The following is a 14,439-nucleotide window of genomic DNA, read 5'->3' on the forward strand; positions in this document are numbered from 1 at the left end:
CTTGCCAATAAGGTGCCTTCCAAGTAAAAAGAGAACCTTTGGCCTCTAAGTCAATCAATCTACAATAATGAATCCAATCACAAAACATATTACAATGATTCATAAATTAAAACATGCGCCTCCTCTCTATTCCAGTTCTAAAGCTATCTCATTGAAATCTCCAATTAACATCTATTGATATGTCATACGATCATAAATTTCTATCAAAAGCTCCCATAACACTCTTCTCTTCTGTTCATATGGATTTGCATAGATCACAATGAGACACCATCTTTGTTTAAAACCATATCTTACATTATAATAAAGAAATTGCTCATGCTTAAATAAAACATCAATACTCAACTTCTCATCATTCCACATCAACCAAATACCCCCTTATAGTGCCCTCAAACTCTAGTACTTTACTATATTTAAAACCCATCCTTTTAATGGCATGCTTAACAGTAGTGCCACTAATTTGTGGTTCAAGAATGCCCACCAACTCAGGTATATTGTCCTTACACATGTTTCTTAGAGCATAAACAAATCCTTTTCCTGCTCTTCCTCTGCTATTCCAAACAACTAGCTTCATTAAACACAAAGAAAAAGAAGCCAATTAGTGGCATCCGCTACCATTACCACAGAATTCTTGCCAAACTAATTCTCAACCTCATCAAAATAAACATCATCAATATCATCATCTTTCTCCCTGTAACATGTCGTCTCTACTAAAAAATCCCACATCCCTCAGATTCAAGGGCAAAGAAGGATTACTATTTGGCTTCTCTAAAAGAAAAGCTAGATTTTCTTGCCAGCTCCCTCTCCTCCCTTCCATTTCATCAATATCAAGTACAACATAATTCATGTTTGGCTGTATGCCTCCACTCTCATCTCATTACAGTCACCCTTTAAAAAACCAAGATCAGAAGCTTCCTTTCTAACCTTATAAGTCTCCCCTGTTACAACAATACCAGTACTAGTTTCAATGACAACCCTCCTTTACCACCTTGCTAATATTAGAAACAGAAATTGTAACATTCTTGGTACTTTTCTTCCCATCCTCACGCATCCTCCCTACACCTGCTCTAAAATTCTTCACACCATTATTAGTCCTTCCTTAAACCGAATTAGAGATATCACACAAGGAGTTTTCCTCCATAACCATATCCTCCCCATCATCATTAACAAGAACCCCAAAATGATTGTTAGCCTTTATATTTACTTGATTAGCCCTATTTCTCCTCCATTGCTACGGTTTTTGAACCATAAGCCAAGGACTACCCACTTCTACCATACCCTCAAAAAACTCACCAGAATCATCTTCCTTCCTCTCTACCCTTACCTCCTTATTTACAGAACTACCCCTAACACAATCTATTTTTTCCTCCATACAAACATCCCTCAAATGACCAAATTTGCAACAACTCAAGTACAACAAATCCATTGATTTATATTCTATAGATTTTATTACCCCATCAATACAATATTCAGGCAACAAAGGTTTAGTCAAGTCTAACTCAACACACACTCTCGCAAATTTGCCTCTCATTTTCTTAGTAGTAGGAATGTCCAATTTAATCACTCTCCCAATAGTACTTCCTAAATTAAATAAAATCTTCTTATCAAAGCAATCAAAAGGCAAATCAGTAAATCTAATCCAAGCAGCAATTCAATCAATTACCTGCTTCTTAGGATCGAAACTTAGAGACCATCACATCATACTCAAGTAATTATCAAAAACAGTCCATGGCCTTTCAGTGAAAGCCTCCTCAAAATGCACCTTCGATTGGAAGAAGACCACTTGAAAATCATTCTCAAGGTCTATCACTTTAATCGCTCTATCTCTCGCCTATAACTACTCTAGTCACAACTTCATTCTCTCTAATGGCACTCGATCCCCTAACACTTTAACTAGGAGAGCATGATTAAAGGGCTTCTGTAATCTTTCCCTCTCCTTCTCATTCAAGACAAAACTCAGCCGCACTAGATTGCTCCAATCCACTGTAATCCCCTATTTTAGGTCGGGAATCCCATCAAATCGAGTATCTCCATTGAAGAAATTGATCAATGCATCCTCATCCTTAGTTGCCTCAAACTAAGAAAGATTCTCTAAATCCACACCCAAAAGTGAATCCCTGTACAATTTCTGCCCTTTTGATCTCTTAACTATCCACTCCTCAACTCAGGGAACCCTCAAAACATCTCCAGTGAAAGCTTGACTCCCCTTTCTCTCCTTCTTCCTACTTCTTTCTAAAGCATCTAATTCCTCAGGTGACGCAGCCAACACCAGAGACACTCCGTCGAAGTACAACCCAGCCAACAGAGACGAGAGCATTTTTTGCCAAGAGAGCCCTAGTATTATTTGTTAATCCCCTATCATTAGTTGTTAAATCAATTAAAAAAAATCACAAATCAGGAATTTTACGTAGTGCACCACATTATTCATATTTTGTTTAATAAAAATATATCATGTTAAATCATTATAAATATAGATTAATCTTAACATTGATGATGATAGAAAAAAAAAGTAATAAATAAAAAATATATTTTATTTAAAAAATTTATTAAAAATATAATGGTATATAAAATTTTATTTAATTAAATTGATATAATTTTATTAGAAAAATTTATAAATGACTAGGTGTACCAAGCGCATGCAAGAATTTCTTGAATATAAACTATAAAGTCTCTCGAATCTCCATCACAATAGCTTAGCGATCACGACAGTGAATTGAGTGTTATGGGGACTATGTACGTGAAAGATACTTTGCAAATAAAAGTATGGTTTGTAAATATAAAGATAGTTCTCTTTTCAATGGATTAAGATCGTTTGAGTGTTATGGATACCATGTAAAGCATGCTTTAAAAATAAAATTATGATTTATAAATATAAAGAGTTCTCTTTTTAATAGATTAAGATATTTTTATTTGTCGTAGAGTGAAATTGTTGGGAGGTAAGGACCTCCTCTTCTATTCTCATCCTCTTCCTCTATTTTTTCTTGTTTAATCATTAGATCAAAATTTAAATATTTCAAATTTAATCTCTTATAAAATTATTATTAAAATGTTAAATAATAAAAAATAAACAATCAAATTCAAACTACTAGAATTTAAATTGAATAGTTTAAAATTATAGTTAAAAAAAGAAAAAAGAGGGGAAAAGGACATATGAGTCCCATATTAATGCTATACATACATATATGCACACGCTGCCCATGTAAGCATAATTTCTTGTCATTTCAGCCAAACGCTAACACAGTAGCAGGATCAGTCGCATCTTATGATCATAATATGATTTGTGAATCAAGCATTATTATCTGTTGGCTCTGCAAGTGTTTTAAGGCCCAGCATCTTCTCACATCCTTCCACAGATTTGAACAGCTCTGATATGTTGCCATTCCCAAAGCCTCCACAGCCACGCTTCTGACATACCTTCCCTTCCTTAGCCTTCACCTTGCAACCTATTCTCTGTATTATCTCCACGAACATGGTTGGCCTACTCAAATTCAACACACCAAACACTTTTTAATTCATATCTAAACTAAATGTTGTGTCATTCAAGAACTTCATGATCAAATATAATTTAACATAAAAACAATGCTGTGTCTCCAACAGGCTTAGTGAAAATTTGAAGCAATGTTCCTTGATCGTCTCTGTCTACTAGAATCCCCAGATCCTTACATTGCTGAATTTGTTCATCCGTCAATACATCACCAGCTCGGTTCTTTAGATTCTTGTAATACGTTGGAGGTACTGAAGGCATGAACTCGAATCCACCAACTGAACTTCGCTATCTCATTTCTCTCAAAGTCCTGAATATGTCTTCGCTTGCCAAAGCTAGATGCACCATTCCAGCTCCTTCATTGTGCTCCAAGAATGTCTGTATCTATTAGTACTAGCAGGTAAAACTATAATCTGAGTCATGCCTAAAGACACTATCTTTAAGAGCTATTCTACCACACCAAATGATTGAGCAGTAGCTCCCAAAGATTAAACAAACTTGTCCTATAAAAATAAATAGAAACACAAAACAACAAACACTAGCAGAATAATACTTAGTCAGCATAACATAGTATAGAAGTGGAGGAAATAATTGGCCCAAAAACTGAAGAGCATGGTACTGGACTTACAATACTCCTTGGTATTTATAGATAAGATTAGACAACCTTTGAACAACTTGAAAGTATGATTTAATTACTAGTTTCATGAATATTATAGCTCATTACACTAATTCATTCTGGCGGTTTCTAAATGTTGCATTTGAAGATAATTAAAGAAATCAATTTTCAATTTTGATAGCCTTAAATAGTGTTTAATATTATTCATAAAAATATTTATTCAATTTATATTTTTTTAAAATATCCAATAGAATCTGACTCTTCCGCTTCATCCCGAACACTAGTTCACAAAGTGGCAGCAATACAGTTTCGTCATTGTTCGCTAATACTATCAGGTTCAACCCACTCCTCGGTGTTATCCACGTCTTCCACCGTGAACTCGGCAAACTCATGAAAACCAATAAATCCATACAAGTAATTCACAGCCGCAGCAAGCTCCGGCATGCTACCGAAGGCAGGGTCAAGCCCACGAATCCCATAGTCCAATGAAGGGTAGGATGAGAGGTCATTCACATGTTCGAAGTTGGGTAAGAACCAATAGCTGGGGTTTGAGTTGGAGGCTTAAGATGACGTCGTCGTGAAGGAGAACTTCCGTGAAAGTGACTCTGTTATTGAGAAGAACAGGGGAGGCCGTTGGCTTGGCGCCATGGGCGATGCTAGTGTTAAATGCAACTTCTGTATTCTCGACTTTAAGTGCAATGGCCCAAACTACTTGACCGAGGGAAGCGACAAAGGCGTGGCAGGACTTGCAGTCAAAGGTAGGGATAGAGGTTGTGGAGCTGGATTTCAGGCGTTCAGCAGTAGCAATGAAGGGAGAGTAAGAAGTAGTGAAGATGAAAGAAAGGTTGCCAGAATTAAGGAGATAGGAAGCATGAGTGAGGTTGCCGGTGGAAAGGTCGAATGTGGCGACAAGGGGCACGGGAGCCCCTCCCCTCCCCTTGTTTGGATTGTCTTGAAGTAGAGATAACCGGTCAGCAACGTCAATATCACAGGAACACCAGTTTGACTGTTAGAGACTGTTGTCATTATGGTCTGCAAATGTAGAACGGAGCTTCAAGCACAGCCGGGAGGAGATAGAATGAAAAAGGAAATGCTTAAACCTTAAATATTTAGTGTCATGGAAGGGAAAGAAGTGCCGCTTCAAGTAAGTGAGGGTTGCGTTTGTCATCATCATGATGCTCATCATGTTATGAGTATCTGCATGTTTTATTAACAGGTTTTAGTTTATATTAATTAAAATAAAAATTATAAATTATAAAAAAATTAATAAATTTATCTTATTGTCAATCTGTAAAACATAAATTTAATCTGGATAATTCTGGTATTAAAATTTTTTATAATTTTTATTAATTAATTATTTAAATGTATTTTGAACATTTTAAATTTAATCTTGATGGTTATAAAGTAGATTTATTAAAAATTTTATAATTTTTATATTAATAAATATAAATTTTAAATCTAAATGTTCAACTGTTGATTACCTAAATTGATTATCTCTACTTCAAAATCATAAAAAATTTCCTCCTCACCACCTTACCAAACAAGGAGAGTGGAGGGTTTGATAAGGTAGAGCCCTTCTTCCCCTAAGGCTCTGTTTAGTTCAAGGGGATGGAAAGGGAGAGAAGGGGAGGAAATGGAGGAGAAGAGAGGTGAGGGGAGAGGAGGAGAGGGAAGGAGAGAAGAGGGGAGGGGAGGGGAGGGGGGCATCCCCCTAAATTGGGGGAAAGGTTTTGGAGGGGAGGGGAGGGAAAATTTTAAAAAAACCTCCCCTCCCCTCCACCTTACCAAACAAGGGGAGGGAAGCCCCCTCCCCTCCCCTTTTATCATCCCAACAGGCCCTAAATTAGAAGATCCTCCCTCACCTCTCCTCCCTTCTTTTTCCCTCCCCTCAAATTAAACAATAAGGATATCTCCACTTTAAGACCATTAATCTTGTCATCTTGTGTTGGTGAAAATTTAGACTCTTTAAAAAATTCCATCACAAGATATCATGGGGGAACATTAATTGTGTGAATGATACAATAATTAAGGAATGAAAACAGAGTCGTGAGAAGTTAACAGACAAGAATAAAATGCTAATGAATTTAATGTGGTCATTGTGATCTTTGGTGAGCAGTGCCTAAGTTGCGGGTTTAGTGCAAATAGAGTGTGAAGGTTGCAAAATTCAAAGGTAGAGTGTTGACGTTTAGCTAGTTGCACTTAGATTATTTTAGATTTGAGTTGATGTTCATTACATTAATTTTGATATATATGGATTGGTGGACAATTTATTTATTTTTAGTTGAAAGAAATGTTAATTTGGATTGACTTATATTTATTTAATAATTATGCTATTAAATTTGTATCCTAATTCAATTGTGTTACTGAACGTGGTATATTTGGAATTGTTGTTGTGCTGTAAGGAGTTGCCATGCGGAGCCTTTCTATTAAAAGAAAAAAAAAACAATGACAGTTGTTATCAATAATAGCCATCTTATACACATTCATAAAACTTGTCCTTCATGGAAACAAACAAAATGAGGGTTGTTATCAACATCCGTCATTTTTTACTCTAAATATGTCATTCCGCCATTTACGGGGATTAAAAACGACGATTGTTGATAACAATTGTTATTTTTTAGGATACTACAAGCAAAATACCAAAAGAGGTAGCATTTTACATTAAGTGGACATTTTTATTAGAAAAATCAAAATTTTATTAATCACAAGAAAAATTATTACACATACTAATAGTTGAAGAAAAAACGTTCAAAAAAAAAAAACTAACTATACAACCTAACACACATTTAATTAACCTAAAAACAAACAAAAACACAACCAAAAAACCAAACTGACAACAGAACTACACAATAACAACAGTCATTAACCAATACCTGCTCTGTGCTTTTCCACACCATGCAATACAATTTTTTTTTTTTTTTAAGGCCAACTCACCATGCAATACTCAAAATACTAGCTTTTACCAATCTCACTCTATCCGTAGAAATTAACCCAAGCAAGGAAAGTAGAGGTGACAACAGCAAGCCCAACGGCTCCATTTCTCTTTTAGCGGAGTCTGCTAAAAAATCATCAGCCTTATTGCATTCCCTCTTGATAAGAGAAAAAGAACAAAAAAATCCAGACAAAGAGAGGTTCAAGACGTCTCTTATAATATAATACCTGCACTCTTCCAATCACACGCACCCACATTTCGTCTCTGGAAATTAAAGCATTAAAACGCACTTCACAGCCAAGCTCAACGCACATCTTCTTTGCACAATGTTCAGCCACCAACTCCACTGCTTTCCTCATAGCAGTCGCCTCCGCCATGAAAGCAAAGGAGACCTCCGCTGCTTCACCATAGCCAAACACAAACTCCCCTTGCTCATCCCTGCAAAGTAAACTAATCCCTGCAATACCATATTTACTTGTATAAGAACCATCAATGTTTATTTTCAGCTCATTCTTACATAGGGGTCGGCAAAGCAGAAATTCTAAGACTCTTCTATGTAACATTTCAAAATTAATTTAAAGGTTAAATTTATTAATTGAGCAGTCTAATAATTCATTCAGGTAATTAGTAACAATTGGGTTTGGATGGCCATTAAAGCCTGTTGGACCCCCTAAAAGGTTAAGAGTACGATTTGAAAGATTATGGGGCCGAGTTGGGCCCAAAAATTTGGGCTTAAATATAGCTGCCCATTTTTGGGCTGTTCACTGCCATGAACACTGTAATTCACTATGGCTTGCAAGATACAATTTTAAAACCCAATTCTGCAAAAGGTTATAGGTGTTAGCTAAGCTTAATGATAATTAAAAAAGCTAATGGAAGTTAAAAGTGAAATTGTTTTATTGTTAATATTGCTTACCATGCTTATTATGAAAGAAAAGATAATTTAATTATTTTTATTATTGGTTTTTTAATCTATTTTATTTTTATTCATTTTGAACCCCCCCAACTTATGCTTCAAATTCATCTAAAGAGAAAAAATTGAGCTCCTTAAGAATGATTTGATTATCAACAAAGGTTGATCCAATTAATAAGGATTTGGCCCATAAAAGTTGTGAGTTCAAATCTTATTGTCAATGTGAAAATTTTGTTTATGGATGATCTATAAGTATTTCTTTGAACCTAGAAGCATACCTTGGCCATGATGAGCTCCATGAATCTACTCACCTAAATTTTTTTTTAACAAAAAAAGGAATAATATGATTATCTAATGCACCCTTTTTATTATACACTGAGGGAAAAACCTATATCAAGTGTTGGGTCTGGCGAAAGAGGCTAGTTCCTCACAACATGATGTACTAATATTAAATTTCTCATGGGACATGTGCTTATATTTAATACTCGACAATGTTTTGAACATAATTGCCTCCAATAAAAGAATATATATGGCTAATAAAAAAACCTATTAAATTATTATTATATGCTTGCCTCATCTGACATTGGTGCAACTCAGCTGGTTCTTGAAAGCATATAAAAAGACTGAATTCCTCGAGTTAAATAATGCACTACAGAAAATGAAGCTGCAATGCCAATCTCTCTTAGAAATGCACTATGAATGATAAATAAAATTACTGATAGTCCTATGGATGATTTACCGATCATGAAGGTATAAATTATAATTGAATCCTTGTTTTCTTCCCCCTTTTCCCCCTGTTCTATTGAGTGAATCATCATCTTTCACGATTATACGGTGAAGTCATGATCAGTTTCTTCTTTTCTGATTTGTTGCTGTTGCTTAGCCTGGCCTATATTTTCTTTTAAAATCTGGCCTCCTACACTCCATATATACATCTACAAGTTCTAAAGTGGAAAAGCGAATGATTATCATGTTGCCATAGAAAAATATTAATACCATGCAGTTGGATTATTCCACCATAAGAAAAATTAGATGTTGTGTTTGGATCAATGAAGATTTAAACTAAGACCATATCTCCCATTTGGACACACAAAATTATGATCTAAATTCATTTTTTTATAATTTATTTGAAATTTGAAATTTCCTCTATCACTAGTGATTTGAAATTTCAATTATTTCAAACCTTTTGTACTCATTGCGTTCTCACTGTTAATGCTTCTATTACTCTCACATATTCTCTCATCTCACTACAACAAAAATAATTTTTTGGAGTGTTTCTTTTTATGCTTTCAGAGCATTTTGCAAACACTCCGAAAATATGTGCTCTCGTATATATGAGAGTGTTTGATAAATGCTCTTATAAAGATAACCTACAAGAGCGTTTCTAGTAAGAAAAGCTCTTTTATGTATCCTACAGGAGCTTTTCTCAAACAAAAAAGCTCATACCATGGGTGAGCAAAGGCAAGTTGTATGTGTGGAAATGGAAATTGAACGTTTCTTGGAGGAGGAAAAAAAACAAAGAGTCAGAGATGCAACTTCAAATTTCCAAGCAGAAGGTATAGAGTATATAGAGTCTTGTTAGCTTGGGATTTAAGGAATAATAAAAACCCTAACCTGCAAAGAAAGATGGGTTAAAATGCAAAAATACTTATCAAGTGGTTGGCCAAGAACATTCAGTAGTTTAAAGTGAGAAAAGGATAAAAATATGTGTAATGTTACTAGAGTTGGTGCAAAAGTAATCAAACTATTAACTTTGCCCTAACGTTGTTAGTTTTTGATGTTAAATGCTAACTATACTGTGGACCATGTTTGTCATGTGTCAATCTTTGTTGACATGAACTAACAAAGGGGTAAAAATATCTACAAAGTTATCAATTAGGAGCATCCAATAGCCTAAAATAAGAAAAAGAACAAAAATAACCAAAACGTTATCAAAGTTAGTGCAAAAGTTATCAATCCATCAAATCCCTTAAATATTAACTATTTACCTAACAGCTAAGCAGAACTTGACCATTTTTTTATTAATGTGGACAAAAAAAAATATTCCAGAGTGAAATCCTGTGGAGGTTGATCGGTTATCATATGAATGTCTTGTAGGAAAATATCATTTTGATCGAACATCTATCAAGTTAAATCATTCACTTCCTTGCAGTGGTAGCGAAAGCCATTTAAAATTTTTGAAACTATTATGAGTGAAATTGCTTAAAGTTGTGACAATATTCTTAAGGTAGACGATATAAGAGATGTACTTAGTTTCAATCTTTAATTGTGTATAACCCATCTTATAGTGTTGAATCTTAAGTTTTGCAAACAAGAAAAATGAGCGAAAAGGAATAAAGGAAGGGGGTAGGATGTGTCAACGAAAAAATGAGATTTGGTGGGATATGTCATAGTTCACAGCACAGTTAGCATTTAACACTAAAAACTAAAGGTGTTAGGTAAAGTTAACGGTTTGGTCATTTTTACACCAACTCTAATAACATTATGAGTATTTTTACTATTTTTCTCACTTTTAGACTATTAGATTCTCCTGGTCGACCACTTGATGAATATTTTTGCACCTTAATCTAAAAAAGATTAATATATTGTGTATTATATATTCTTTTATTATTATTATTATTAGCGTGAGAATTAAGAAAGAAGATATATTTGGGATATATATTTTAATAAAATACACTTGCAGCACACCAAACAAATAGAGGGAGATCAGATAATAAGGTCAAGTTGCTGGAAGTCTTCTCTCCTCTTTCCGCAATATTATCTTAAGTGGTTGGAACTTTGATAACAACGTCTACTTTCTATAATTCGCCCAAGTCACTTTTAATTTAAAGAAAAAACACCATATTTGTAAAACCAATAATTAATTAATTAAAAGCGCCGGGAATGAAGCAGTTAAACAGTTTTTTTTTTTTTTTGCCCCTATGGCACTTAGTTCTGTTGCGTCGGTCAAGTTAAAATCAATCATTCAAGATAACTCCAAGAATAGTCCAAGATCGAGAAATTAAGAAAGTTATTTTGTTATTTGTTAGTAAAATAATTGACATAATGTAACGAACTTTCTAAGCTTTAATGAACACCACAACGGTTGTTCGCTTTTATTGAAGTTGCTATAAGAAGCTAAAAAGGGAAGGATGCGAAAGCAAGTGAGAATTTGAGCCTTTGTTGCATGGCAGCTACAGCATCGTCCTTTTTAATCTTTTCAGGACACACAAGTTTTTTAATTGTTTCATAAATTAGAATAAATTGACGTACGGCAAACAAACTCGAGATGTTGGCGCCACTTCATGTTCTCTTTTGTTTCAAGCAGATAAAAGTTTTCATCAAAGCTCTGTCTGGATAAAACAAAAGCACCAGCCGGAAACACCAATTACACGTCTTCAATTCATTTAGACATGATATCGGTCGCATCACACACATCACAGTTCAATATTATTGTGAGTGAATAAAATTAAAGAATATATCTTTATATTTCCATATATATTTGTATTACGATTTTACTTCAAAATATTTCTATATATATATATTACTTAAGAACTTCATATGATGAGTAAGGAGGGAATCCATAAAGTGTCACTTTGAAACCACCCAAAAAAGCCTAGGAAGAATTACAAACAGGTTCTAAATAAAAAAAAAAAATTAATTATTTTTTAGTCTTATTTTCAAGTCAAACTTCTGTATTAGCAGTGGTTGTGAGATAATGAGTAATTATTTTTCTTATTTAAAACCTGTATGTAGTTCTCTCAAAAATATTGATATACGGTCCATAGCTTGTGGTAACAAATCCACATGGGCGTTCTAACAAATCCATGCACACACATATAAGGCCATACGTACAATTTGATAATTATTGGGTTTAATCCTATACTTGTAACCTAAGCTACTATTGTTTTGTTCTTGTAATTCAAAAGGAAAAAATAATTATAAAGTGGTGTTAACTTCAGTGATGGTGAAGACTGGAAGCACTCAAAACACTATGGAACAAGTAAAACTAAAATGTTTTGCATATCGCGAGCACAATATAATCCAAATTAAGATCATAGAGTCTATTTATATGTAGTGTATGTTTGATTTTTAGTTTATCAAAAGTTCATTTAGTAAAAAATTTATTTAATAAAAGTCAATTTAATAAAAATTAATTGTTGTAATGAAATTTATATTTAGATATATTTTTTTAAAAGTAAGTTTGGTACATTAAAAGTTGTTTGAATTATGATATTGAAATATACTTTTAAATGTATAATTATAAAAAAGGACATTAATTTATAATGATTTGTCAATTTTGTTATACAAATGTAATATATTTGAAATATTTAAAAAAATGATCAAGATTTAAAATAACATAAAATTTGATTTATAATGCTAAAAAATTGATCTCTTGTTATTTGTACTTTTTTAATCTGTAATTTTAGAAAATGTGATAAAAATTTATAATTTTTATTAGACATTAATGCTAAAAATTAAAATGATTACTTATTCAATTTATAATGTTAAAAACTTAATACCTAATTATTATTATTGAAATGATAATTATATTTTTTATGAATTAACTATATTTTAAAAAAAAAATAAGAGATTAAACTTAGGACAGTATGGTTAAATAATATCTTCCCTTTTAAATTCACTTTTCAAAAGTTTCAAAAAGTAATGTCTTTCAAATCTGTTTTCAGGCACTGTTTAAATGTATTTTTTTGTAAAATATTTTATCCAAACAACTTTCAACTTTTTAAAAATAAAATTTTATTTTTTACATATAAAATGCAAGCAAACCAAATGGGTCCATAATCCTACGTAGAGACTTAACTGGAATGTAACTTTTTTTCTAATTAATACTAATCAATGTCGTACATTGATTTTTCCGGATGTTAGTTATGGTTGTCATTGTGGTCTGCTAATATAGAGCGGCGGGGTGGTAGAATAGAATGAGAAAGTAAATGCTCAAAAGTTAAAATTAAAATTATATCTTAAAAATAAAATTCTAAAAACTAAAATTATGTTCACATTTAGGGACTAATTTAAAATTACTAACACTATTAATTTGATAAATAATTAATCTTTTTAATTTTATTTTTTAAATTATAGGGACTAATATTTTAAATGGTTAAAATTTAAAGATTGAGTTACAATCAAATTAAAACTTTAAAGACTAAATTATAGTGAGTCATAGTTCAAAAATTGAATTACAACTAAGTCAAAACTACAATGATCAAAAATTTAATTTTTTCAAAATTTTAAATTATTAATTTTCTCTTAAAATTTAACTGTATATTCTCTCCTACAATTTATAAAAATTTTAATTAAGTACATGGATTTTTAAAAATATAATTTAAAATTTCTTGTCAAAATTAATGAAATTAAAAAAAATAAACATCAATTATATTAAGTAATTTAATATATTAACTACTTATTTTATTTTTGGCCAAGAAATTCTTACTTCATTAAATTTTTGATTTGCATGTTTGAAATATTATTTTAAGTTTTAACAATAGAAATGTAGGAGATGTTTGTATTTTGTAGCTATTCATATTAGGAGAGGTTTGTATACTGTTTTTTTTTATTAAATACAAAATGATATTAACAATGTAGATGGGAACTAGTGAAAAGCACTAATCTAATTGTGATGAGTTTCAAATTCTCACTGAAAGGACTTTATTTAGTACTAACTATGCCACTAATAGAAAGACACTGTTGCGTAACGAAAAAAAAGAAACTATATTTTGTAGTGTTTATTAAAGTCCTTTTTATTGTTATAATTTATTTACTTGTTTTATTTTGCCATTGCAACTTCTTAGTGACTCTTGGATGTTCTTAAAAAAATCATATATAGAAGCACAGTGTTTGTTTTTTTAAAAAAAAAAAATTGTTCAGACACTCTTGTTTTGATTAAATTAATTATGAGACCCTCAACCCCGTCATCTCACAAGCAGCTCCCGCATACTTCTGCGGTTTGATTAATCAAATTTGTGGAAAATCATATTTATAAATCAATTTTATCCAAATTCTATTGTATTGGACACTGATTTTAGGGAGAATGACAGCTAAATCCTTCTAAAATAAAAATAATAACAATTTAGTCCTGCAAATTGTGATAATGACAATCCTAAAGAATTTCTTTGATATTAAATTTTTGTGTAAAATTACTTTAGTATCCCTTTAAAATTTAATTTTATATGGTTTATAAATTTGACAGAAGTACTTGTAAGCTTGGTTTCATCAATAACTAAAACGATTTAAAAAATAATAACCTTTTTATGGGCAAAGTTTAACTAATTTTACATCATGTTTAACTTTAATATATTACTGTGAAGCAGAAACGTCATTCTATATTAACAGTGTAAGGAAAAGCTTTACTTCATTTCTTAGATTGTCAAAGTTAGAAAGGTTTGTTCAATCCATGACGGGAAGCTCTACTGATAATCTTTTTTTGGTCAAAGGAAACAAACCTGAGGGAAGGTAATAACTTTTTGATTCTAAATAGTTTCTTTCATTTGTTTAAAAAT

The 14,439-nt window shown here is 32.1% G+C and overlaps 1 pseudogene; it reads right to left on the reverse strand.

Moving 5' to 3' along the window:
* Positions 1 to 3,144: 3,144 nt before the first annotated feature.
* On the reverse strand, positions 3,145 to 7,592 carry LOC129302809 (4-hydroxyphenylpyruvate dioxygenase-like; annotated as a pseudogene).
* Between the last annotated feature and the right edge of the window lie 6,847 nt (positions 7,593 to 14,439).

This window comes from Prosopis cineraria, unplaced genomic scaffold (genome assembly GCF_029017545.1).
Source record: "Prosopis cineraria cultivar Desert tree isolate PC_DT_omini unplaced genomic scaffold, ASM2901754v1 PC2, whole genome shotgun sequence".
In the NCBI taxonomy this organism is placed as follows: Eukaryota; Viridiplantae; Streptophyta; class Magnoliopsida; order Fabales; family Fabaceae; genus Prosopis; species Prosopis cineraria.